Source organism: Phascolarctos cinereus, unplaced genomic scaffold (assembly GCF_003287225.1).
Source record: "Phascolarctos cinereus isolate Bilbo 61053 unplaced genomic scaffold, phaCin_HiC Scaffold_3;HRSCAF=262, whole genome shotgun sequence".
Taxonomy (NCBI): Eukaryota; Metazoa; Chordata; class Mammalia; order Diprotodontia; family Phascolarctidae; genus Phascolarctos; species Phascolarctos cinereus.
In genome coordinates, this window is record NW_027555736.1 from 114,074,121 (window position 1) to 114,098,955 (window position 24,835).

Below are 24,835 nucleotides of genomic sequence, written 5' to 3' on the forward strand. Positions count from 1 at the left end.
ACAAAAAAGAATCTGACCATGGAAAGTTATTGTGGTGACACGAAAGATCAAGACACAGATTCAGAAGAGGACAAGGATGTCAAAACACCTATGGGTAAACCCCCAAACAAAAACAAGAAGTGGTCCGAAGCCCAGAAAGAGCTAATGAAAGAGCCCAAAAAGGAGATTAAAGATCATATAAAAGAGGCAGGAGAAAAAATAGAAGAAATGAGAGTGATGCATGAGAATTATGAAAAAAAGACTCAACAGCTTGGAAAAAGAAAGCAACTACTTAAAAAGTAGAACTGGTTAAATGGAAAAGGAGATAGGAAAATCCATGGAAAAAACAACTATCTAAAAACTAAAATTGGTCAAGTAGAAAAGGAAGTACAAAAGCTAACTGAGGAGAACAACTCCTTAAAAGTTAGAATTGGGCAAGTAGAAACTAATAACTCTATGAGACATTAAGAATCAATCAAACAAATTTAAAAGAATGAAAAAAATAGAAGAAAATATAAAATACCTCACTGGAAAATAATTGACCTGGAAAATGGATCCAGAGAGACAATTTAAAAATTATTGGTCAACCTCAAAATCACAATGAAAAAAAGAGCCTGGATATAATCATTCAAGAAATTATCAAGGAAAAGTGTCCTGATATTTTGGAACCAGGGGGCAAAATACACATTAAAAAAATCCACTGATCACCTCAGGAAAAAGACCCAAAAATAAAAACTCCAAGGAACATTATAGCCAAATTTCTGAAAAAATACTGCGAGTGGCCAGAAAGAAATAATTCAAAAATCAGGGAGCCACAATCAGGATTACACAGGACTTAGCAACTGCAACATTAAAAGATCAAAGGTCATGAAACATGATATTCCTGAAGGCAAAGGAGATAGGACTATAACCAAGAATCACCTACATGGTGAAATTAAGCATAATACTTCAGGGGGAAAAATAGTCATTCAATGAAATAGAAGGATTTCAAGCTTTCATAAGGAGAAGAACAGAACTGAACAACAACAAAAACAAAAAAAGATCTCCAATATCAAGACCCAGGTGAAGCCTAGAAAGGGGGAAAAAAAGTGAAAAGAAAACACAAGGAATTCAATGGAGTTGAACTGTTTGCTTCCCTACATGGGAAGATGATACTTGGATTACAAATTCTCAAAAGTTGTACCACTAATAGTACAGCTAGAAAGAATATACAGGTTCTGTTTCGGGGAGCCAGGACAAAGGAGTAAGAAGTAAGTCTCTCTTACCCTCCCTTATTAATCTCTGAAAGCCCAGAAAATATCACCCCAGGAAAAAACCTGGAAGATCTGAACCAGAAGAAAGATGGGGTTTAGCAGTCCTGTAGCCAAGGTTTCTTGAAGGATTAAGAGGAAAGGCCCCCCTTGCCCTGGGGAAAGGAGAGCAGTATCAAACAGGAAGCATCTCAGCAAGCTAGCAGAAAGCCCCACCTCAACATACCAGGAGGATCCTCAAACCCAGGTGGTGGAGCAGGCAAACACCAACATCTGGACCCCCAAGTGCCTCAGTGAGGGTCAGGGAACTGATGGAAACAGTCTTAGAAAACCATTAGGTGCCTAAACATTTTTACAGCAACTGGCTCTCCCAGTAACCTCAGCAAAACTAAGGAAAGCAATGCTCCAAAGGGCCCCAGGTGGATAAACATCCTGCAACATCCATCTGAAAGGAACTGAAGGAAGTGAAAGGAAGGAAAGGCCTGGGGGAGCAGGAAATCTTCAGGAGCCACAGTACCCAATCCTACTCCTAGAGTTCCTGTATTGCTGATTCCAGCCCAACACCAGGTAAGCTGCCAGAACCCTACAGTCTCCAACTGCCAGCATTGGAGGCCCTAGCACAGAAAGCCAGTTACCAGGCCCTAGGCTTTCAACATAAGAAGCTTGGGTCAATGCCCTCTGCTCCCCAGCAGGAGAGCTCAGTGTCTTCAAAGACCAGGAAATAAGCAAACACCATGAGCCAAAAGAAATGCATGATAGATTCTTATTATGGGAAGAGTGAAGATCAAGGCAGAAATTCTGAAGAAGACAACATTATCAACAAACCCACATCTGGAACCTCAAAAGGGAATATGAACTAGTCTAAAGACCAAAAAGCCTTTTTAGAAGAGATCAAGAAGGATTTTAAAAGTCAAATGAGAGAGGTAGAAGAAAAACATGGGAAAAGAAATGAGAGGTATGCAAGAGTCAATAGCTTCAAAAAGGAAGGACAAAAATTAACTGCAGAAAACAAGTCCCTAAAAAATACAATTGGCCCAAATGGAGAAGGAGGTACAAAATCTAATAGAATAAAACAATTTGTTAAAAATTACTATTGGGCAAATGGAAGTAAATGACTTTATGAGAGAGCAAGAATCAATCAAACAGAAACCAAAGAATGAAAGAATAGATGAAAACATAAAATACCTCATTGGTAAAACAAGTGACTTGGAACATTGATCCAGGAGAGACAATTTTAAAATTATTGGTCTACCTGAAAGCCATGGTTAAAAAAGGAGCCTGGACAGCATCTTTCAATAAATCATCAAGGAAAACTGCCCTAAGTTCCTAGAACCAAAGGGTAAAATAGCCAAAGAAAGAATTTTCAGCGATCAGTTCCTAAAAGAGATCCCAAACTGAAAATGCCAAGGAATATAGTAGCCAAATTCCAAGAATATGAGGTCAAAGAGAAAAATACTTCAAGTAGCCAGAAAGAAACAATTTAAATATCCTGGAACCACAGATAGGATTACACAGGACCTTGCAGCTTCTACATTAAAAGACCATAGGGCATGGAATATAATATTATGTAAGGCAAAGGAGCTTGGATTGCAACCAAGGATCAACTACCCAGCAAAAATGAACATGATCTTTCAGGGGAGGAGACAGATATTCAACAACATAGGGGACTTCCAAACCTTCTTGCTAAAAAGACCAGAGCTCAACAGAAAATTTGATCTTCTAATACAAGACTCAAGAAAGATATAAAAAGGTAAACAGGACAGAAAGAAACATGTTATTAATAAGGGTAAACTGTTTACATTCCTACAAGGGAAGATGACACTTTTAACTCTTGAGAACTGTATTGTTATTACACCATGTTAAAGGGGGTATACATAAAGGGGGTAGGTATAAATTGACTTTGATGTAATGATAAAAAAAAATCTAATCAAGTGGGTTAAATGGATCCAAGTAAGTGGATTAATCTTATCTAACTAAGAAAATGTACTGAGAGAAAAGGAAAGGAGACAGACAAGGGTAAATTACATTCCAGGAAAAGGCACAAAAAGCTATTACAGCAGAGGGAAAGAAGGGAGGGAGATGAGCATTGTTTGAACCTTCCTCTCATAAGATTTGGCTCAAGAAGGGAATAACATAATCAGTTGGGTATAGAAATCTAACTTACCCTATAGGCAGTATGAGGTAAAAGGGGAAAGAAAAGGGAGGGGGGTTAGAAGAGAGGGAAGAAATAGTAAGGGTAAAGGGGAAGAAAAGGGAGCAGTCTAATAGAAGGGAGGTGGGACAGAGGTAGGTAGTGGTCAAAAGCAAAACACTAGTGAGGAGGGAAAAAGAGAAAAGAGAAAGAAAACATAAATGGGGGAGAAAGGATGGAGAGAAAGACACAGCAATCATAACTGTGAATGTGACATATGAATGTAATGGAATACTATTGTTTTATATGAAATGATTAACAGGCAGATTTCATAAAAACCTGGAAAGATTTGTATGGTCTAATGCTGAGTGAAGTGAGCAGAACCAGGAGAACATTGTGCATACTAACAGCTACATTGTGCGATTACTAATATTGATAGAGCTAACCCTTCTCAGCAATACAAGGATCTAAGACATCTCCAAAGGCCTCATGATGGAAAATGCTATCTACATCCAAAGAAAGAACTATGGAGTTTGATTGCAGATCAAAATATACTATTTGCTATTTTTTTCTTCTGGTGAATTTTGTTTGCTCTTTCTGGTGGTTCCTCCGATTGGTTCTAATTCTTCCTTACAACATCACTAATGTGAAAATACATTTAATAGGAATATATATGTATAGCCTATATCAGATTGCACACTGTCTTGGGGAGGGAGGTAAGGAGGGAGGGGTAGAAAAGTTTAAAACTCAAAAGTTTATGGAAGTGATTGTTGATAAATCAAAATAAATTAATTTTTAACAGAAAAAAGAATATGCAAAAACAGAGGGTACAGATGTAATGTGAACTGAAGGGAACTGAAGGGAATGACATAATAATTATGGGATGAAAATGAGGAATATACTGGGAGTAGAAAGAAGGGAGAGGTTGAATGGGGTCAATTATTTCACATAAAGAGGTATGAAAATCCTACAGGCTGAGCCAAGATGGCGGAGTAAAAGCAGTGACTTCCATGAGCTTTCCCCCAAACCTCTCCAAATACTCATAAAAAATGTCTCTAAACAAATTATGAAGCAGCAGAACCCAAAAAAAGACAGAGTGAAACAAATTTCCAGCCCAAGAAAACCTGGATTATTGATCAGAAAGGTGTATCACACAGGGCTGGGAGTGGAGCACAGTAGGACATGGGCACCCAGGTTGCAGCAAACCTGGAGCAGGCCTCAGAGGACCAAATCATGGGCAGCGGTGGAGATTTCCAGACTCCTCAATCCATGAATGCCAAAGACAACTTAGAAGGTCAGTGGGAAAAGTCTGTTTCTGTCGGCACTGAGAGAGGAAGGCGGGGTCTCAGCTCCATTCCCCAAGACCGTGGCCCTGGGGGAGTGAGCTGCTTCCCGAGCTTTTGGCCCACAGACTGAGGGGGAATCCAGTGGCTGATCAGAGAGGGATTGCAGGGAACTCTCTGCTGGTGCTGAGGCAGGAATCTCTTGCTTTGCCCATGTTGGATCTGGGTCACAGTTCTGGGTGGTGCTGGGGTGAGGAGGAGCTGGCTGGTGGAGCTTGTAGTGGAGGTGCAGAGAAAACCCTCCTCACAGTTACAGGACAGAAAGGAGTACATGTGGTCACAGGCCAGGAAAGGAGTAAACACTTCACCCCTTATCATACCAGCCTGGAAGAATTGAAAATGTACAGGTCCCTACAAGTATCTCTGAAAACAGCAGTACAAACCCCTGAAGCTTGGGACAGTACATTCTCCACATTGGAAGCAGATTCTTACCTTAACAAAGAGTTTAAAACTCAAGTAATTGGCCGGGATCATGAGCAAGCAGCACAAAAAGAGTCATACTATATTATCTTACTTTGGTGAAAAAGAAGATCAAAATATACAACCAGAAGAAGACAACAAAGTCAAAGCTCCTACATCCAAAGCCTCCAAGAAAAATATGAATCACTCCTAGGCCTTGGAAGAGCTCAAAAGGGATTTTGAAAAGCAAGTAAGGGAACTAGAGGAAAAACTGGAAAGAGAAATGAGAGTGATGCAAGAAAATCATGAAAAACAAGTCAACAGCTTTCTAAAGGAGACCCCAAAAAATGCTGAAGAAAATAACACCTTAAAAAACAGCCTAACCCAAATGGCAAAAGAGGTCCAAAAAGCCAATGAGGAGAAAAATGCCCTAAAAAGAAAAATTGGCCAAATGGAAAAGGAAGTCCAAAAGATTACTGAAGAAAATACTTCCTTAGAAATTAGAATAGAGCAATTAGAAGCTGGTGACTTTATGAGAAATCAAGACACTATAAAACAAATCCAAAAGAATGAAACATCAGAAAACAATGTGAAATATCTCACTGGAAAAACAACTGACCTGGAAAATAGATCCAGGAGAGAGAATTTAAAAATTGCTGAATATCTGAACGCCATGACCAAAATACGCCTAGACATCATCTTTCAAGAAATCATCAAGGAAAACTGCCCTGATATATTAGAACCAGAGGGCAAAATAGAAATGGAAAGAATCCACAGATGTCCTCCTGAAAGAGATCCCCAAAGGAAAACTCCTAGGAATATTATAGCCAAATTCCAGAGTTTCCAGGTCAAGGAGAAAATATTACAAGCTGCCAGAAGGGAACAACTCAAGTACTGTGGAAACACAATCAGGAGAACATGAGATTCAGCAGCTTCTATATTAAAGGACCGCAGGACATGGAATATAATATTCCAGAAGGCAAAGGACATAGGATTAAAATCAAGAATCACCTACCCAGCAAAATTGAGTATAATCCTTCAGGGGAACAAATAGTCATTCAGTGAAATAGAGGACTTTCAAGCATTTCTGATGAAAAGACCAGAGCTGAATAGAAAATTTGACTTTCAAATATAGGACTCAAGTGGAACCTGAAGAGGTAAACAGAAAAGAGAAATCATAAAAGACTTATTAAGATTGAACTGTTTACATTCCTGCATGGAAAGATGATATTTATAACTCATGAGACCTTTGTCAGTATTAGGGTAGTTGGAGGAAAAAAATTATATGTATGCATATAGATAGATAGATAGATAGATAGATAGATAGATAGATTGCACAAGGTGAGTTGAAGATTAAGGGGTCTTATCTGGAGAATAAAATTAAGGGATGAGGGACGATCATACTAGGAGAAGAAAGGGAGAGGTAGAATGGGGTGAATTATCTCACACAGACACACACACACACAAAACAGAAAAGAAAAGGCTCTTGCAGTGGAGGGGAAATGAGGGAAGATAAGAGGGAATGAGTGAATCTTATTATCATAGGATTTGACTTAAGGAGGGAATAACATGCACATTCAATTGGATATGGAAATCTGTCTTACCCTACAAGAAAATAGGGGGGAGAAGGGGACAGAAGAGCTGGGGGATGATAGAGAGAAGGGCAGATTGGGAATGGGGTAATCAGAAGGAAGTACTTCTGAGGAGGGACAGGGTCAAAAGAAAGAGTAGAATAAATGGGAGGGCAGGATAGGATTATGGGAAATAGAGTTAGTTTTTCACAACATGTCCGCTATGGAAGTGTTTTGCATAACTGCACATGTACAACCTATATGGAGTTGCTTGCCTTTTCAATGAGGGTGGATGGGGAGGGAGGAAGAGAGGAAATCTGAAACCTAAAGTTTTCAAAACATATGTTTAAAAAAAATGTTTTCACATGCTACTGGAAATAAGAAATACGGGAAATGGGGTAAAGAAATCTATCCTGCCCTACAGGAAAATAGAGGGGGAAGGGGATAAGAGAAGGAGGGGGGAAGAGATAGAAGAGAGGACAGACTAGTGGAAGGGATATTCAGAATGCATGCCTTCTTGGGGTGGGGGGGAGGGGTGAGATGGGGTGAAAATTTGGAACTCAAAAACTTGTGGAAGTGAATGTTGAAAACTAAAAATAAATAAATTTATATTAAAAAAAACTATTGCAGTAGAAGTGAAGGGTGGGAGGGTAGGTGATGGGCATCACTTTAACCTTACTCTTATCAGTATTGGCTCAAAGAGAGAATAATATACACTATCAGTTGAATATAGAAATTTATCTTACCTGACAAGAAGGCAGGAGGGGAGGAACTTAAATAAAGGGGGGTTGCACTGACAGAAGAGAGGGCAGAGTAGGGGAGGCAGTAGACAGAAGCAGAACACTGTCAAAGAGTGAAAGCGTGAGAAGAGGGAAAGGACAAACAGGAGGAAAAATAGGATGAAGGGAAATACATAGTTAGTAATTATAACTGTGAATGTGAATGGAAAGAATTCTCCCATGAAATAGAAATGGATAACAGAGTGGAACAAAAAACAGAATCCTACAATATGTTGTTCATAAGAAACACACTTGAAGCAAAAAGACACACAGAGTGAAGGTAAAGGCTGGAGCAGAATCTATTATACGTCCGCTGAAGTAAAAAAAAAATAATAAAGGCAGGGGTAGCAATCCTGATCTCAGACAAAGCAAAAGGAAACATAGATCTAATTTTAAAACATAAGGAAAGCAACTACAGCTTGCTTGAAAAGTATCATAGACTCAAAATAAATTAATAAAATTAAAAAAAACAAAGCAAAAAAACAACAAAAAAGTATCATAGACGGTGACGTAATATCAATAATAAATATGTATTGACCAAGTTGTATAACATCTGTATTCTTAAAAGAGAAGTTAAATGAGTCACAGGAAGAAATAGACAGCAAAACTATACTCATGGGGGATCTCAACTGCCCCCTCTCAGAACTAGATAAATCCAACCAAAAATAAACAAGAAACTAAGAAGTTAAATGGAATATTGGAAAAGTTAGATGTGACAAACCTTTGGAGAAAACTGAATGACAACAGAAAGGAATATAACTTTTTCTCAGCAGCAGATGGCACCTGCACAAGAAATGACAATGTATCCATGTATAAAACCCTCAAAATCAAATGTAGAAAAGCAGAAATATTAAATATATTCATTTTGGTTCATAGTGCAATAAAAATACATTCAACAAAGGGCAGTAAAAAGATAGGTTGAAATTAATTGGAAACTAAATAATCTAATCCAAAAGAATAAGTGGATTAAAGAACAAATCATAGAAACAATCATTTCATTAAAAAGAATTACAAGAAGGAGATGACATACCAAAATTCATGGGATGCAGACAAAGTAGTACTTAGGGGAAATTTTATTTCTCTAAATTCTTACATCAACACAATAGAGAATGCTGACCAATAAGTTAGATGTACAACTAAAATAAAAACAACTTTTTTTTTTAAGAAAAAGAAACACGTTAAAAATTCCTAATTGAGCACCAAATTGGAAATCCTAAAAATCAAAGGTGAGATTAATAAAATTGAAAGTAAAAAATACTATTGAACTAATAAATAAAACTAAGAACTGATTTTATGAAAAAAAACAGTAAGATAGATAAGGCATTGATTAATTTGATTTAAAAAAAAAGAAAGAAGAAAACCAAATATCCTGTATCAAAAAGGAAAAGGAAGAAATCACCACCAATGAAGAAGAAATTAAAGCAATCATTAGGAAACATTTTGCCCGATTTTATGTCCATAAATTTGACAATCTGAGTGAAATTGATGAATATTTACAAAAATATGAATTACCTAGATTAACAGATCAGTAGCTAGACTTCTGAAATAACCCATCTTAGAAAAAGAAATTGAACAAGTTATTAATGAGTTCCCTAAGAAAAAATCCCCAGGGCCAGATGGCTTTAAAAGTAAATTCTGCCAAACATTTAAAGGACAATTAATTCCAATACTATATGAACTATTTGAAAAGATAGGCCAAAGAAGGAGTCCCACCATACTCCTTTTATGGAACAAATGTGATATTGATACCTACACCAGCACGAGCTAAAACAGAGAAAGAAAATCATAGAACAATTTCTCTAATGAATATTGATGCAAAAATTCTGAACAAAATACTAACAACTTGATTATAGCAATACACCATAGGGATTATACACTATGACCTGGTGGGAAATATACCAGGAATGCAGGGTTGGTTAAATATTAAGAAAACTATCAACATAATTGACAATATCAATAACAAAATCAACAGAAATGATATGATTATCTCAATAGATGCTGAAAAAGCTTTTGACAAAATACAGCACCATTCCAATTAAAAACACTAGAGAGCACAGGAATAAAGGAGCATTCCTTAAAATGATAAGCAGCATCCACTGAAAGCCATCAGCAAACATTATCTGTAATAAGGATAAGCTAGAGGCTTTTCCAATAAGATCAGGAGTGAAGCAAAGATGGACATTATCACTACTATTATTCAATATAATATTAGAAATATTAGCTACAGAAATGAGAAGAAAAAGAAATTGAAGGAATTAGAATAGGCAATGAGGAAACAAAACTATAACTTGATATGATGGTATATGAAGGTGATATGATGGTATACTTAGAGAACCCTAGAGAATCAACCAACAAAACTACTTGAAATAATTAACAACTTTAGTGAAGTTGCAACATATAAGATAAATCCACATAAATCATCAATATTTCTTTATATGACCTACAAAGCCCAGCAGCAGGAGATAGAAAGAGAAATTCTATTTAAAATAACTCTAAACAACAATAAAAAAAAAACTTGGGAGTCTACCTGCCAAGACAAACCCAGAAACCATATGCACGCAATTACAAAACACTTTTCACACAAAGTCAGACCTAAACAATTGAAAAAATATTAATTACTCGTGGGTACTGTGTTCTGTTTTTTTTTCCCCTCAGCCAGGGTATGATTGTTCACTACTTTGAACAAATAAAGGAAATGATGAATCATACGAAAAAATAAAAATAATACATATCATCGAAAGTATTATATTCTCTTGGATGGGCACGGATGAATACTATTGTGCAATAAGAAATGATCAACAGGCAGATTTCAGAAAAAAACAAACCTGGAAAGACTTACATGAACTGATGTAAAATGAAATGAGCAGAACCAAGGAAACCTTGTACATAGTATCAGCAACACTGTATGACGATCAGCTCTGAATGACTCTGCTCTTCTCAGCCGCACAATAATCCAAGATTACTACAAAGGACTCAGGAAGGAAAATGCTACCCATATTCAGATAAAAACCTGCTGGACTCTGAATGCAGATGGAATCATACCTTTTTGACTTTATTCTTTTTGTTTGTGTGTTTGTTTTCTTTTGATCTGTTTCTTCTTTTACAACTGTGACTAATATGGAAATGTTTTACATGATAATATATACATACATATAATGTGTGCATATATGTGTATGTGTATATATATATATTTATATACATACATACATATGTGTATGTAAGCATGTGTGTGTGTGTGTGTGAGTGTGTGTGTGTGTGTGTATCCTGTATCAAATTGCCTACCATTTTAGAAAGAGGGGGGAGATGAAGGGACAAAAATTTAAAATCTTGTAAAAATGAATGCTAAAAATGGGCTCGACATATATTTGGGGAAATACTATTAAAAATAAAATAAGCCTTTTTCTTCTTTTTCTATCTAACTGCATTCCTCCCCCCCCCCACACACACACCACATACATACATTCTTGATTTACTGCTCAAAATTTTATGCAGATAACCCTAGGTCATTGAGAACATAGATTCTAAGCCTCGACTTTCTCAATGTTCACATCTAGGAAATTTGAGAGCAGATCCCACAAAGCATGCATATTTAGGAACTCAACTTCTCCTTAGACAAGGGATTGCAACCACTCTAGGCTCGTGTCATTAATATTCTCAGCTAATTAGCTTATTTCTACCATGGTACCTCATGTGAGCTAATTGCATAATAATTTTAGAATGTGCTAGGCTCTGGACATCAGTGAGGCAGATTGATGTATGGAAAATATTGGATTAGGATGCATGAATTTGGATTCTATTTCTGACACCAAAGCCATTCTAAGTCTGATACTAAGGCCACCAAGTCTAATCCCAATGCCACTAAATCCAGCACCAAGACAACCAAATATGATTCTAAGGTGTGAAACCCAGAGATTCCAAGGCTGCCAAACCTAGTAATTCCAAGGCTGCTAAGCCTAAGAACCCCAACCTTCCTAGTCCACTAACCTTAAGGCTGAAACATGCAAAGATGCTAGGGCTAAAGCTACTAGTTCCACACCTTCAAAAGATGCTTCAGGACAGAAGGACTTCTTTAAATCCTATAGTACTGTGTTTTGTTTTTTTCCTCAGCCAGGGTGTGATTATTCACTACTTTGAACAAATAAAGGAAATTATGAATCATAAGAAAAAATAAAAAGGAATACATATCATCCAAAGTATTATATTCTATTGGATGGGCAACCCATAGAATTGTCACTGGGATATATATCTTGTACTGACACTGAGGAAGGATAATAAAGTGACATCAGAAATGAAGAGGAGTAGGAGATTGAGCTATTTCTAACTATCCCAAGTTTTCTCTGAAACAAATACCCATCTTTTAATATAAATATTTTGGTGCCATATTAATCAGTCATGAAAAACTGAAATGTCCAAATAAGTAAAGTTGTAGGTCATACAAAGTCCATTAAACAAATGTGTAGTTGACACGAGTAGGCTGCAATATATTGACAAATATATGCGGTTTCAATACTTACAGTATATGAGACTCTCAGTCCTCTGCTCTTCTTTTTAGTAGTTCTTGTAATCAGTTTCCTGGCAAATTATTATGGTAAAATCAACCTAATCCTGAAGGACTTATTGTTATAAGAAGAAATGGACTTCTTAGGATATGGGAGTAGGTAATGGTATATAAGTACTTTGCTAATATGTATAAATATTTAATTTAGTGAAAGTATTTTTAATTCAACTCCTCTATTTACTACCACTATTAGCTTGAATTTATGTAGAATGTTAAAAGTTTACAAAAAGTTTTTGTTTTAAGATAAAATCACCTTATTTTGTCCTCACAGCAACCCAGTGAGGTAGGTGTTATCATCATCCCAGTTGTACAGATGAAGAAACAGAGAGGTCAAGTGACTTGCCCAGAGTCATATAGCTAGTAAGTGTCTAATGCAGGATATGAATTCAGCTTTTCCTGACTTCAATACTAGCACTTTATCCATTATGCTATGCTACCCCAATATGAAGGCTATTTGAATATTTTTAGTTTTCCAAGTGATTAGTTTTCTTATTTTTAATCTTTCTCCATCTCTCTTGTTAGCTTCTCTCTCTCTCTCTCTCTCTCTCTCTCTCTCCTCTCTCTCTCTCTCTCTCTCTGTCTCTCTGTCTCTCTGTCTCTGTCTCTCTCTCTCTCTGTCCATACATACACACACACACACACACACACACACACACACACACACGCACACACGCATTAAAGGTAGTTAATATTTCTGGTAATTAATTCTCATTCATTTTATTTTTTTCCCTTGGCTCACTTCTTTCATTATTTATTTTTATTTTTCAACATTGATTTCCACAAGATTTTGAGTTCCAAATTTTCTCACTATCTCACTCCTTCCCCCACCCCAAAATAGCATGCATTCAGAATACTCTTTCCTGTAATCTGCCCGTCCTTCTATCACCCCCCTTCTTTTATCCTCTTCCTCTTCTATTTCCCTGTAGGGCAGGATAAATTTCTAAACCCCATTGCCTGTATATCTTATTTCCAAGTTGAATGTGAAAACAATTTTAACATTTGTTTTTAAAGCTTTGGGTTCCGAATTTTTTCCCTTCCTCCCTGTCCACCCACTCTCACTGAGATGGCAAAAACTCAATACAGGTTATACATGTGTAGTTCTGCAAAACACTTCCCTAATAGTTATGTTGTGATAAACTAACTATATTTCCCTTCATCCTACCCTCCCATTTATTCAATTCTCTTGTTTGGCCCTGTCTCTCCTCAGAAGTGTTTACTTCTGATTATCCCCACCCTCAATCTGCTCTCCCTTCTAATTGACCCACCTCGCTTATCCCCTTTCACCCTACTTTCCTGAAGGGTAAGACAGATTTCCATACCCAATTGAGTGTGTATGTTATTCACTCCTTAAGCCAAATCTGATGAGAATAAGATTCGCTCATTCCCTATCACCTTCCCCCACTTCCCCTTCACTGTAAAATATTTTTTTGTTTGTTTTATGTGAGATAATTTACCCCATTCTACCTCTCCCTTTCTCCTCTCAGTGTAATCCTCTCTCACCCCTTAATTTTATTTTTTAGATATCATCCATTCATCTTCAACTCACCCTGTGCCATCTATCTATCTATCTATCTATCTATCTATCTATCTATCTATCTATCTATCTATCTATCTATCTACCTATGTATCTATCTATACATATATAATTTTTTTCCCCCTCCAACCACCCCAATACTGACAAAGGTCTCAAGAGTTACAAGCATCATCTTTCCATGCAGGAATGCAAACACTTCAACATTAATAAGTCTCTTATGATTTCTCTTTCCTGTTTACCTCTTCATGTTTCACTTGAGTCTTGTATTTGAAAGCCAAATTTTCTATTCAGCTCTGGTCTTTTCATCAAGAATGCTTGAAAGTCCTCTATTTCACTGAATGACCATTTTTTTACCCTGAAGGATTATACTCAGTTTTTCTGAGTAGGTGATTCTTGGTTGTAATCCTATCTCCTTTGCCCTCTGGAATATTATATTCCATGCCCTGAGGTCCTTTAATGTGGAAGCTGCTAAATCTTGTGTTATCCTGATAGTGTTTCCACAGTACTTGAATTGTTTCTTTCTGGCAGCTATAATATTTTCTCCTTGACCTGGGAACTCTGGAATTTGGCGACAATATTCCTGGGAGTTTTCCTTTGGGGATCTCTTTCAGGAGGAAATCGGCAGATTCTCTCAATTTCAATTTTGCCCTCTGGTTCTAAAATATCAGGGCAGCTTAACTTGATAGTTTCTTGAAAGGTGATGTCTAGGATCTTTTTTTGATCATGGCCTTCAGATAATCCAATAATTTTTAAATTCTCTCTCCTGGATCTATTTTCCAGGTCAGTTGTTTCTCCAATGAGATATTTCACATTATCTTCCATTTTTTCATTCTTTTGGATTTGTTTTATAGTGTCTTGATTTCTCATAAAGATACTAGCTTGCAATTGCTGTACTCCAATTTTTAAGGAACTATTTTCTTCAGTAAGCTTTTGGACTTCCTTTTCCATTTGGCCAATTTTGTTTTTTAGGGCATTCTTCTCATTGGCTTCTTGGACCTCTTTTGCCATTTGGGTTAGGCTATTTTTTGAGGTGTTATTTTCTTCAGTACTTTTTTGGGTCTCCTTTAGCAAGCTGTTGACTTGTTTTTCATGATTGTCTTGTATCACTCTCATTTCTCTTCCCATTATCTCCTCTACTTCTCTTATTTGCTTTTCAAAATCCCTTTTGAGCTCTTCCAAGGCCTGGGACTGATTCATATTTTTCTTGGAGGCTTTGGATGTAGTGGCTTTGACTTTGTTGTTTTCTTCTGGTTGTATATTTTGATCTTCTTTTTCACCAAAGTAAGATAATATAGTCTGACTCTTTTTGTGCTGCTTGCTCATGATCCTGGCCAATTACTTGAGTTTTAAACTCTTTGTTAAGGTTAATGTCTGCTTCCAATGTGGAGAATGTACCATTCCAAGTTTTGGGGGTTTGTGCAGCTGTTTTCAGAGATGCTCATAGGGACTAAACAAGAGATAAAGAGTGTCAGTTTCCACTTCCGGGAGCCAAGATGGCGGAGTGAAAAGGTAGTCGCTCTCACTCTCCCATATCAACCTCCGAAAACCCAGAAAATATCAGCCCAGGAAAAAAAACCCTGGAACACCTGAACTAGAAGAAAGACAAGGAGCAGCAGTGCAGTAGCCCAGCAAACGGATCTCTCAGTGCCTCAGCAAAAACAAGGGACCCCAGGCAAATAAGTACCCTGCGGCATTCATCTGAAAGGAGGTGAAGAAAACAACCTAAAGGCTTCCTAAAGCCCCGGTCTTGCTGATTCCAATCCAACACCAGGTGAGCTGTAGGAGCCCGTAAGCCCCCAATTGTGAAGAAATCCTGAGGCCCAGGTGGTAGAGCAGGCAAACACCAACACCTGCACTTCCAAGTGCCTCAGTGAGGGCAGGGGAACCGGTGGAAACCAGCTCAGAAAACCACCAGGAGCCTCAGCACTCCACTGCAAAGGAATCTCCTGGTGCATTAGCAGAACCCAGGGAGACAACACTGCAGGGGGCCCCAGGCAGATAAACATCTTGCAGCAGCCATCTAAAAGGAGTGGAAGAAAGCTAAAGGAAAGGAAAAGCAGACAACCTAGAATTGCCTGAAAGTTCCAGCCTTGCTGATTCCAGCCCAACACAAGGTAAGCTGCCAGAAACCTACAGCTTCCAAATCCCAGCGTAAGAGGCCCCAGAACGCAAAGCCAGTGACCAAGACCTAGGCTCCCAACACAAGAAGCTTGGGTCAGTACCCTCTGTTCCCCAGCAGGAGAGCTTAATCTCTTTAAAGGCCAGGGAATAAGGAAACACCATGAGTAAAAAGAAACGTACCATAGACTCATATTACAAGAAGAGTGAAGATCAAGACAGAAATTCTGAAGAGGACAACATTGTCAACAAACAATGCTGCAACAACAAAAGGGAATATGAACTGGTCTGAAGCCCAAAAAGCCTTCTTAGAAGAGCTCCAGGATTTTAATAGTCAAATGAGAGAGGTAAAAGAGTCCTTCAAAAATACAATTGGCCAGTTGGAAAAAAAATACACTGAAGAAAACAAGTCCCTAAAAAGCACAATTGGCCAATTGAAAAAAGGAAAGACAAAAACTAAGAGAAAAGTACACTGAAGAAAACAAATCCCTAAAAAACACAATTGGCCAGTTGAAGAAGGGAAATACAAAATCTAACAGAAGAGTATGCTGAAGGAAACAAGTCCCTAAAAAACACAATTGGCCAGTTGAAGAAGGAAGTACAAAAACTAACAGAAGAAAACAATCTGTTAAAAACTGGGAATTGGACAAATGGAAACTACTGTCTCTATGAGAGAGCAAGAATCAGTCAAACAGAAACAAAAAAATGAAAAAATAGATGAAAACATAAAATGCCTCATCAGGAAAACAACCGAACAGGAAAATCGACTCAGGAGAGACAATTTAAAAATTATTGGACTACCTGAAAATCATGATGAAAAAAAGAGCCTGGACAGTATCTTCCAGGAAATCATAAAGGAAAACTGCCCAGAAGTCCTAGAACCAGAAGGGAAAATAACCATAGAAAGAATCCACTGATCACCACCTGAAAGAGATCCCAAATTGACCACACCAAGAAATATAATAGCAAAATTCCAAAATTACCAGATGAAAGAGAAGGTGCTGCAAGCAGCCAGAAAGAAAGAATTTAAATATCATGGAACCACAGTCAGGATTACACAGGACCTTGCAGCTTCTACATTAAAAGACCGCAGACTGTGAAACATGATATTCTGTAAGGCAAAGGAGCTTGGAATGCAGCCAAGGATTAATTACCCAGCAAAAATGAGCATCATTTTTCAAGGGAGGAGGTGGATATTCAACGAAATATGAGACTTCCAAACTTTCCTGATAAAAAGACCAGAGCTCAACAAAAAATTTGATCTTCAAGTACAGGACTCAAGAAGGACTTAAAAAGGTAAATGGGACAGAAGGATAAAATATGCTGTTAATAAGGGGGGGGGGAGGCTGGTTAAACCCCTACAAGGGAATATGAGATTTGCAACCCTTGAGAACTGTATTGTTATTACACCTTGTTAAAGGAGTATACATAAAGAGGGTGGATATTAGTTGACTTTGATGTAATGATAAAAAAATAATCTAATCAAGTGGGTTAAATGGATCCAAATAAGTGGATCAATCTGTTCTAAGAAAATGTACTGAGAAAGGAGGAGGCAGACAAGGGTAAATTACATTATAGGAAAAGACACAAAATCCTATCACAACAGGGGGAAAGGGGGGGAGCATTGTTTGAACCTTACTCTCATCAGATTAGGTTCAAGAAGGGCATAATATAATCAGTTAAGTATAGAAATCTAACTTGCCCTATAGGCAGTGGGAGGGAAAAGGGGAAAGAAAAGGGAGGGGGAAAGAAAAGGGAGGGGGGAAAGAAGGGAGGGAAGCAGTAGTAAGACTAAAGGGGAAGAAAGGGAAAGGGATAATAAAAGGGGGAAGGGACTGAAGGAGGCAGTGGTCAAAAAGAAGACACTAGTGAAGGGGAGGAAGGAAAAAGGAGAAAGAAAAGCATAAATGGGGGGGAAAGGATGGAGAAAAAGACACAGATAGTAATCATAACTGTGAATGTGAATGGGATGAACTCTCCCATAAAAGGGAAACAAATTGCAGAATGGATTAAAAACCATAATCCTACAATATGTTGTTTACAGAAAACACATTTGAAAAAGAGTGACACATACAGGGTAAAGGTAAAAGGCTGGAGCAGATTATATTATGCGTCAGCTGAAGTAAGAGATAAAGAGTGTCACAAAAAGTTAAATGGATAATTTTGATTTATATTAAATTAAAAAAGTTTTAGCACAAAGTCAATGCAGCTAAGATTAGAAGAAAAGCAGATTAATGGGAAAAAATCTTTGCAGCAAATTTCACTGATAAAGGCCTCATTTCTAATATATATAGGGAGCTGATTCAAAATTACAAGATCTATTCTCCAATTGATAAATGATGACAGAATGTGAATAGGCAGTTTTAAGAAGAAGAAATCAAAGTTATCAGTATACATTCAAAAGTAATTCTCAATATCTCTAATAACTAGAGAAATGCAAATTAAAAAAAACCACTGAAGTACCATTTCCCACACTTCAGATTGACAGATTTATCAAGAGAAAGAAAGAATGAATGAATGAAAGAAAGAAAGAAGGAAGGAAGGAAGGAAGGAAGGAAGGAAGGAAGGAAGGAAGGAAGGAAGGAAGGAAAGAAGGAAGAAGAAGGAAGGAAAAAAGAAAGAGAAAGAGGAAGGAAGGAAGGAAGGAAGGAAGGAAGGAAGGAAGGAAGGAAGGAAGGAAGGAAGGAAGGAGACAAATGTCAGAGGGTCTGTGGAAAAACAAGTAATTTTATGAACTGGTGGTAGAGCTATGGTCTAACTGTTCTAGAAAATAATTTGGAACTATGTCCTGAAAATCATTAAATTGTGCATACCCTTTGACAATATCAAAATTAGATATATACCCTAAAGAGAGCAAAGAAAGGAAAAAAAGACATATGTACAAAAGTATTTACAGCAGTTCTTTTTTGTGGTGGCAAGGAACTGGAATTAATCTCTGTCCCTGGGTAGAATGAACAAGTGTGGATTATATTAGATACTGCATATTTTTCCATCCTTATTGTCTTACGTCTTGATTTTCAGTCCCCTTTCAGGATACAGATAGAAGATTTCACTTCTCTATACATTTCATGTTTCCTTCGAATATGGCAATGCCCCACCCTAAAATTACTTTGCATTTAACTTTTAAAAAATATTTTTATTTACTTATATGAGTATGTTATTTTCCCTGTCAAAATATAAGTTCCTTGAGGGCAGGCATTAATTGGTGGCTTAGGGGATAGAGCTCCTGGCCTGGAATCAGAAAGCCTCATCTTCCTGAGTTCAATCTGTCCTTACTAGGTGTGTGACCCTGGGCAAGTGACTGTACCCTGTTTCCCTCAGTTCCTCTGTAAAATGAGCTGGAGATGAAAATGATAAAAACTCTAGTATCTTTGCAGAGAACACCCCATATGGAGTCATGGAAGGGTTGGACACAAATGAAATGACTGAACAACAACAACAACAATTCTATCTCCTATGTCTGTGTAGTTCCTGATAAATGGTAGGTGCTTAAAAATTGCTTCTTGATTGATTTATTGATCCAGGTCTATACTCAGTTAGAGAGGGTAAATGCTGAATTCCATCTTGCAATGGAGAGAAAGAAACCTTGGGACAACATTGTGAGGCCACCACATAGTGAGATGTGGCAATGAGGCAAATTATCTGATAGAGAAATTTAAGTGGGCTGTCATCTGGCAGCTTTCTAATTTACTGATCATTATTGATGATGATGTATTAAATTATTAATTAAATTATTTTAATTCACTGGGGCTGAAGGGCAAAAATCTAGTTGCCCTACCATAGTTGCAGCTCTGGAAAGACTACCCTATCTCCTCTCCCCCCCCCCCGAAATCTATTTCTTTAGTCCAATCCCATGGATCCCTACATAATCACCTTCATTACACCTCTATCCCTGGTTTAATCTGATCCTGTGGACACCCAGCCAAGAAGCTGGAATGCAAACATTAATTTGTTTGCTTCATGACACACTAGGTGTTGAGCAAATAGCTGACAGCCACTATTTTATGGCAGAGCCAGGGCTAGGGCCCTGGGCTCCTGACTCCTGGTTTGCTACACTTTGCAATGCATTATAAGCTTCTCAAAGACTTATCTTGTGAATCACAGTTGACAAGATGAGCTGATCAAGGAAAACTCTGCTGGCAACTTGTAATTAAGCTCTGGCCTCAAGAGAAAATCCAAGTATAGCGAAATTAATTTTTAAACATAGAAGTAGATAGCTCCATGCCATACTTTCTGCCTCCCAGATGTTATCATTTTTTTTATTTAACTCTTCAGGTAGCTTTGTTATTCTAGCTGTAACCTGATAAGATAGCTAAAGCTAGAAACCTCACTGGAAACTGGGGGCTAAGTGAGAGCAGGGCTGTGAACTCCCTGCTGGCTTCCAAGAAAGGTATCATTGAGAAGACAGATAGATTTTCAGCCTTAGAAAGTCTGTAAGCTCTTGGAATTTGGGGAAATGCTTTTTTTAATGATCAGTTCATCATTTCTGAAAGGACTTTTGTGGGTCAGTGAGCCCTAGGACCATGACAAGGTTATGGTATGGATTAGGAGGAAAACAAAATGGGTCTTCTCCAAAAAAGCCTCCCAAAACTGCTAAATAATTACATATGGACAAGGGAAGTAGAGTGGTATGATGGAAACATACTGGACTCAGTGTTGTGATAGGAGGTAGGAGAGTTGAGTTCTAGGCCTACTTCTAAAACTCAGTACTTCTACTAATAAATCTAATAATAACTACTAAGCATCTAGATAACACTTTAAAGCTCACAAAAAAAAAAACTAATATAGGATTCATTTTGCCAAATTCTCTCAATTAAGGTCATTGTTAATGCTCCCAAATACATAGATGCTTTATGACATTTCAAAAATGAAAGATCAATAGAATGATTTTGAGTGCCTCTGTTTGCCACATGGAAATTTATCAAGAGAAAAACAAAACATCAGTTGAAACATTCTTTAAAAGCGTTTATGAAGAGATGTGGGACAAATGAAAATGATGCACAAAAGGCTCTTCTAAATTCTAAGGCAAGGGAAAATACAGAGGCCTTTAAATGCTTAATTAATGTTTACAATATTGAATATATTAGTTTTATGTGACATGTATAATGGGGGTAATGTATTTTTATATGATGTACATACACTTTATAGTACATTAGGGTTCCTTGTATAATCAATGCATGCAGGATATTTACACATTTTTATGCAATTTTTATAAGGAAGGCAATATAAAGCATTGAAGTTAGAAGTATGTAGTTGGAGATTTGGATGCTAATTTTGGACTTCTGCTAACTATATGGTATTGTGTGCTACAGTTACCCAAAAATAACACTCGGAGATTTTCTAGGCATAAAGTGAAAGATTTATTACGTTCTCGCAAGAAGCGGGTGTCTGCTTCGTCCGGCAGTCCGAGCAAAGTGAGGCGAGGCACAAAGGTCAGAACAAAGGTTATATAGTCCTAACACAGAGACACCCACCCACCACTGGCTGTAAATTCCCATTGGACAGAAATCTAAAACGCAAAAATCTACCCCAGAAACAAGGAATCTCATTATAATACTACCAATCCTAGCTATTTTATCCTTATTTAACATTAGCCATTACCTAATACTGATGTAACAGTACAGATCATGTGTTTTCTAGGAACTTGAAACTTGGGCCTATTCAGGCTAGCGTAACCAACCTTGAGTTTGTAACAGTCTACAAAACTGTTACACTCAGTCCATCTGAGAGATCTCACAGTGTTTACCTTGTCTCACTCAGTCCCTCCACTTTTATCTTATCAAGATCTCTTCAAAATTTTGTAACATCAACTCACACACTTTATCTAACTCTCCTTAATTCCTATCAGGATCATCCTGGGTGCGAACTGCAGTATCAGATGTTAGAAGTACCTGAAAGGGCCTATCCCAATTCAGGGTTAATTTTTCATCTTTCCAAGATCGAACATATACCCAATCACCTACTTGTAGTTTATGAACAGGAAACCCTAGAGTGGGAGTTTGAGCAATTAGTCCCTTTAAAATTCAAAAAAAAGTCTTTTCCTATATAGCTGTCTGGCAGGGGATATCGTCAATGAAGTCCTCTGGTCCTTAGTGCTTGTTCCAGCCATCTGCAGCGCAGCATCTCAGCATCTTGTCTTCTTGTAGGAACCAGCTTTCTGTCCATTCTCCTGCAAAAGTGACCTTAGCACAATTTTAAATTACCATTTCTAATCCTTATAACCCTGGTCATTTTACAAACTCAAAATTGGAACCATGGTCAATTGTCATCTTTAAGAAATTCACCTCAGAACCCAGTGTCTTATATTTTATATTAATACATTATTAATTTCCTCACCAGGAGGATGAGATTTCACTAAGGGGTTAATAACAGGCTCTAGTACATGCACAAATATATTAAAATAATCAATTTTAACACAGTATATATATATACATATATATGTATATATGTATACATATATATGTATATATATGTATATATTTAGTTTCTTTCAATTTACTTTAATAACATTCAAATTATGAAAAGCCACTTGACATAACAATACCCCAAAGTTTAACAGTTTGCAGATTCTTACATTTTCCCAATTTATCTTAATACCAAACAGTGTAATAAATTATGAACATCACATTTCATTCAGCACAGCCTCTGGCTGCCCATAAATTACCTTTTGTTCCTGTTCTGGTACACAAAAACTTTTCTCTTTTATGTAAGGCAGGGAATGGTTAAAGACTTATTTAGCCTGCCTCATTTTGATCTGAGCACCCTCCTTTCCTCCTTATCTCTCTCTCTTCCATCCACCTTAGGAAGAGAATATTTTCCAACAACTCTTCAAGAGTTTCCAAACTTTTTACTTTCAAAACCTCTATTCACACTGTGCAAATAAATTATACCTTCCTTAAGCTTCCTACACATACTCCTCTCTCCTACATGCTTAAACCTTCTTGCCTTCCTTCTACCTAATTATCCCTCTGATGGACTTTGATTAAAGTCCCTTCAAAACTGCGCATACCTTGTTTCTTTCTAATTCTGACCTGAGACTTTGAAGATCCTCCTCAACTTGCTTTTTACCAATCATATAACCTAAATAATAAAGTATATTTTTTCCCCATTCTCTCCCCCATCCACCCGCTCCCGGGAATGCAGCTGGTGTTAGGGAGGGGGGGAAGGGGGAGAAAGTTACTAGCAGTATTTCAGAATCCAGTTGCAGCCCTTGGCTGCCTGGCAGTAAAGGATCAACAACTCACAGACATTAATCACAGACCATCATTCACACAAACACAGACAAACATACAGCAAAATGACAGGGAGAATCCAAAAGCAAGAAACTTATTAGAAATCCTCTACTAATCATATAAGCTAAATAATAGAGTATTATTATTATAATTATTTTTTGGGGGGAAGCCGGAACCGCTGGCCCCTGAGGGGGTATTGCATGGGGGGGTGGAAGGGCTGACAAGGGATCCCATTCCTCCCGAGACACTACCTCCCCCTCCTTATTATCCTCTTTCTTAGATTTATTTTCACTCAAAAACATCCTGCTCCCTGGAAGCCATAAACCAGCATATCTCACTTCCTCCGGGTCCACAGGATCCTTTTCATTCACAAATAAATTTGATTTCTGGTACACCCAGTCTCTGGCCTAGCCATAATAGGGCCAAATCGTGCCACTCCCAATATCCTTATTACCCCAAACAAAACAACAATATTTAATCATTTTTCTTTTATCTTTCCCTTTATCCTATCGGGGCACCCCTTCCAAAGTCGGTAAACACTTGACTCAAGGGTCCCCTGGGTGCTTTTATCTTTCCCTTTATACTTTGGCAACTCATTCCAATTACTTAATTTATTTCCCGAGGGACTATTTACCGGTATTTTAATTTCAATCTCTGCGGAGGGCAGAGCCTGCCCATTTCAATATTGACGGAACCCCCCCGGTTCCTACGCCCAATCACAGGGGAGTTGCCTCCACCTCTCAGTCACCCAAGAGCCTTCCTATCCGGGGCACCCCTTCCAGAGTCGGTAAACGCTTGACTCAAGGGTCCCCTAGGTGCTTACCTTGGGCCATATGCAAACAAGTTACCTGACTGCTCTGTCCGCACCAACGGTCGGGATTTGCCGCAGAGTCCTCTCTTTTATTTTCACTATACACCTAATCTCCTCCCTTCGGGTCACTTCACCTGGTGGAAGGGGAAGAAATCCCAAGCTGCATGGGCTGCCTAAAATAGAGGCAGGGCGCGCCGCCCCAAGAGGCCCAGGACTCTGTCCTTCCACCTGGTCACGTATTCCCGGCCAATGCACCAAATACCGTGTGCTGCAGTTACCCAAAAATAACACTCGGAGATTTTCTAGGCATAAAGTGAAAGATTTATTACATTCTCGCGAGAAGCGGGCGTCTGCTTCATCCGGCAGTCCGAGCGAAGCGAGGCGAGGCACAAAGGTCAGAACAAAGGTTATATAGTCCTAACACAGAGACACCCACCCACCACTGGCTGTAAATTCTCATTGGACAGGAATTTCAGCCTTACTATCTAAAACGCAAAAATCTACCCCAGAAACAAGGAATCTCATTATAATACTACCAATCCTAGCTATTTTATCCTTATTTAACATTAGCCATTACCTAATACTAATGTAACAGTACAGATCATGTGTTTTCTAGGAACTTGAAACTTGGGCCTATTCAGGCTAGCGTAACCAACCTTGAGTTTGTAACAGTCTACAAAACTGTTACACTCAGTCCATCTGAGAGATCTCACACTGTTTACATTGTCTCACTCAGTATCAAATAAGTTACTTAAATTCCCTTGGCCTCAGTTTTCTTATCTATAAAATGAATAAGTGGTATTTGGTGACATCTGTCAGTCACATTTTTAGCTATCTCTTTGGCGTCCTATCATATTCCCCACAATGGCTATGATAAAATTTTCCATTTTTCTGAAGTCTTCAATATACTCTTATTATTTCTTTTTCATCTTGTGGCCTTCTAATCTATTTCACTATGAACAAGCTCAGTTGACACAAGCTAATTTGGGTTGCCTTGTCCACACCACAGAATCCTCTTGCATCTTTTATCCATTCTCTCCTTTTCCCCTCCTACTTCATCAAATGATATTGCTCTTCTCATCATCAGAGTTAACCTCCCCATCTCTAGGCTTGTGTGTAGCCTTCCTGCT

At 37.9% G+C, this 24,835-nt stretch overlaps 1 long non-coding RNA gene across 1 annotated transcript; it reads right to left on the reverse strand.

Annotated features, from left to right (window-relative positions):
• Positions 1 to 21,009: 21,009 nt before the first annotated feature.
• LOC144456292 (uncharacterized) lies at positions 21,010 to 24,435 on the reverse strand. Its single transcript, XR_013485285.1, has 2 exons — positions 24,035 to 24,435; positions 21,010 to 23,839 (listed from the first exon to the last, which is right to left on the reverse strand). It is a non-coding gene; the product is annotated as an uncharacterized LOC144456292 (long non-coding RNA).
• Between the last annotated feature and the right edge of the window lie 400 nt (positions 24,436 to 24,835).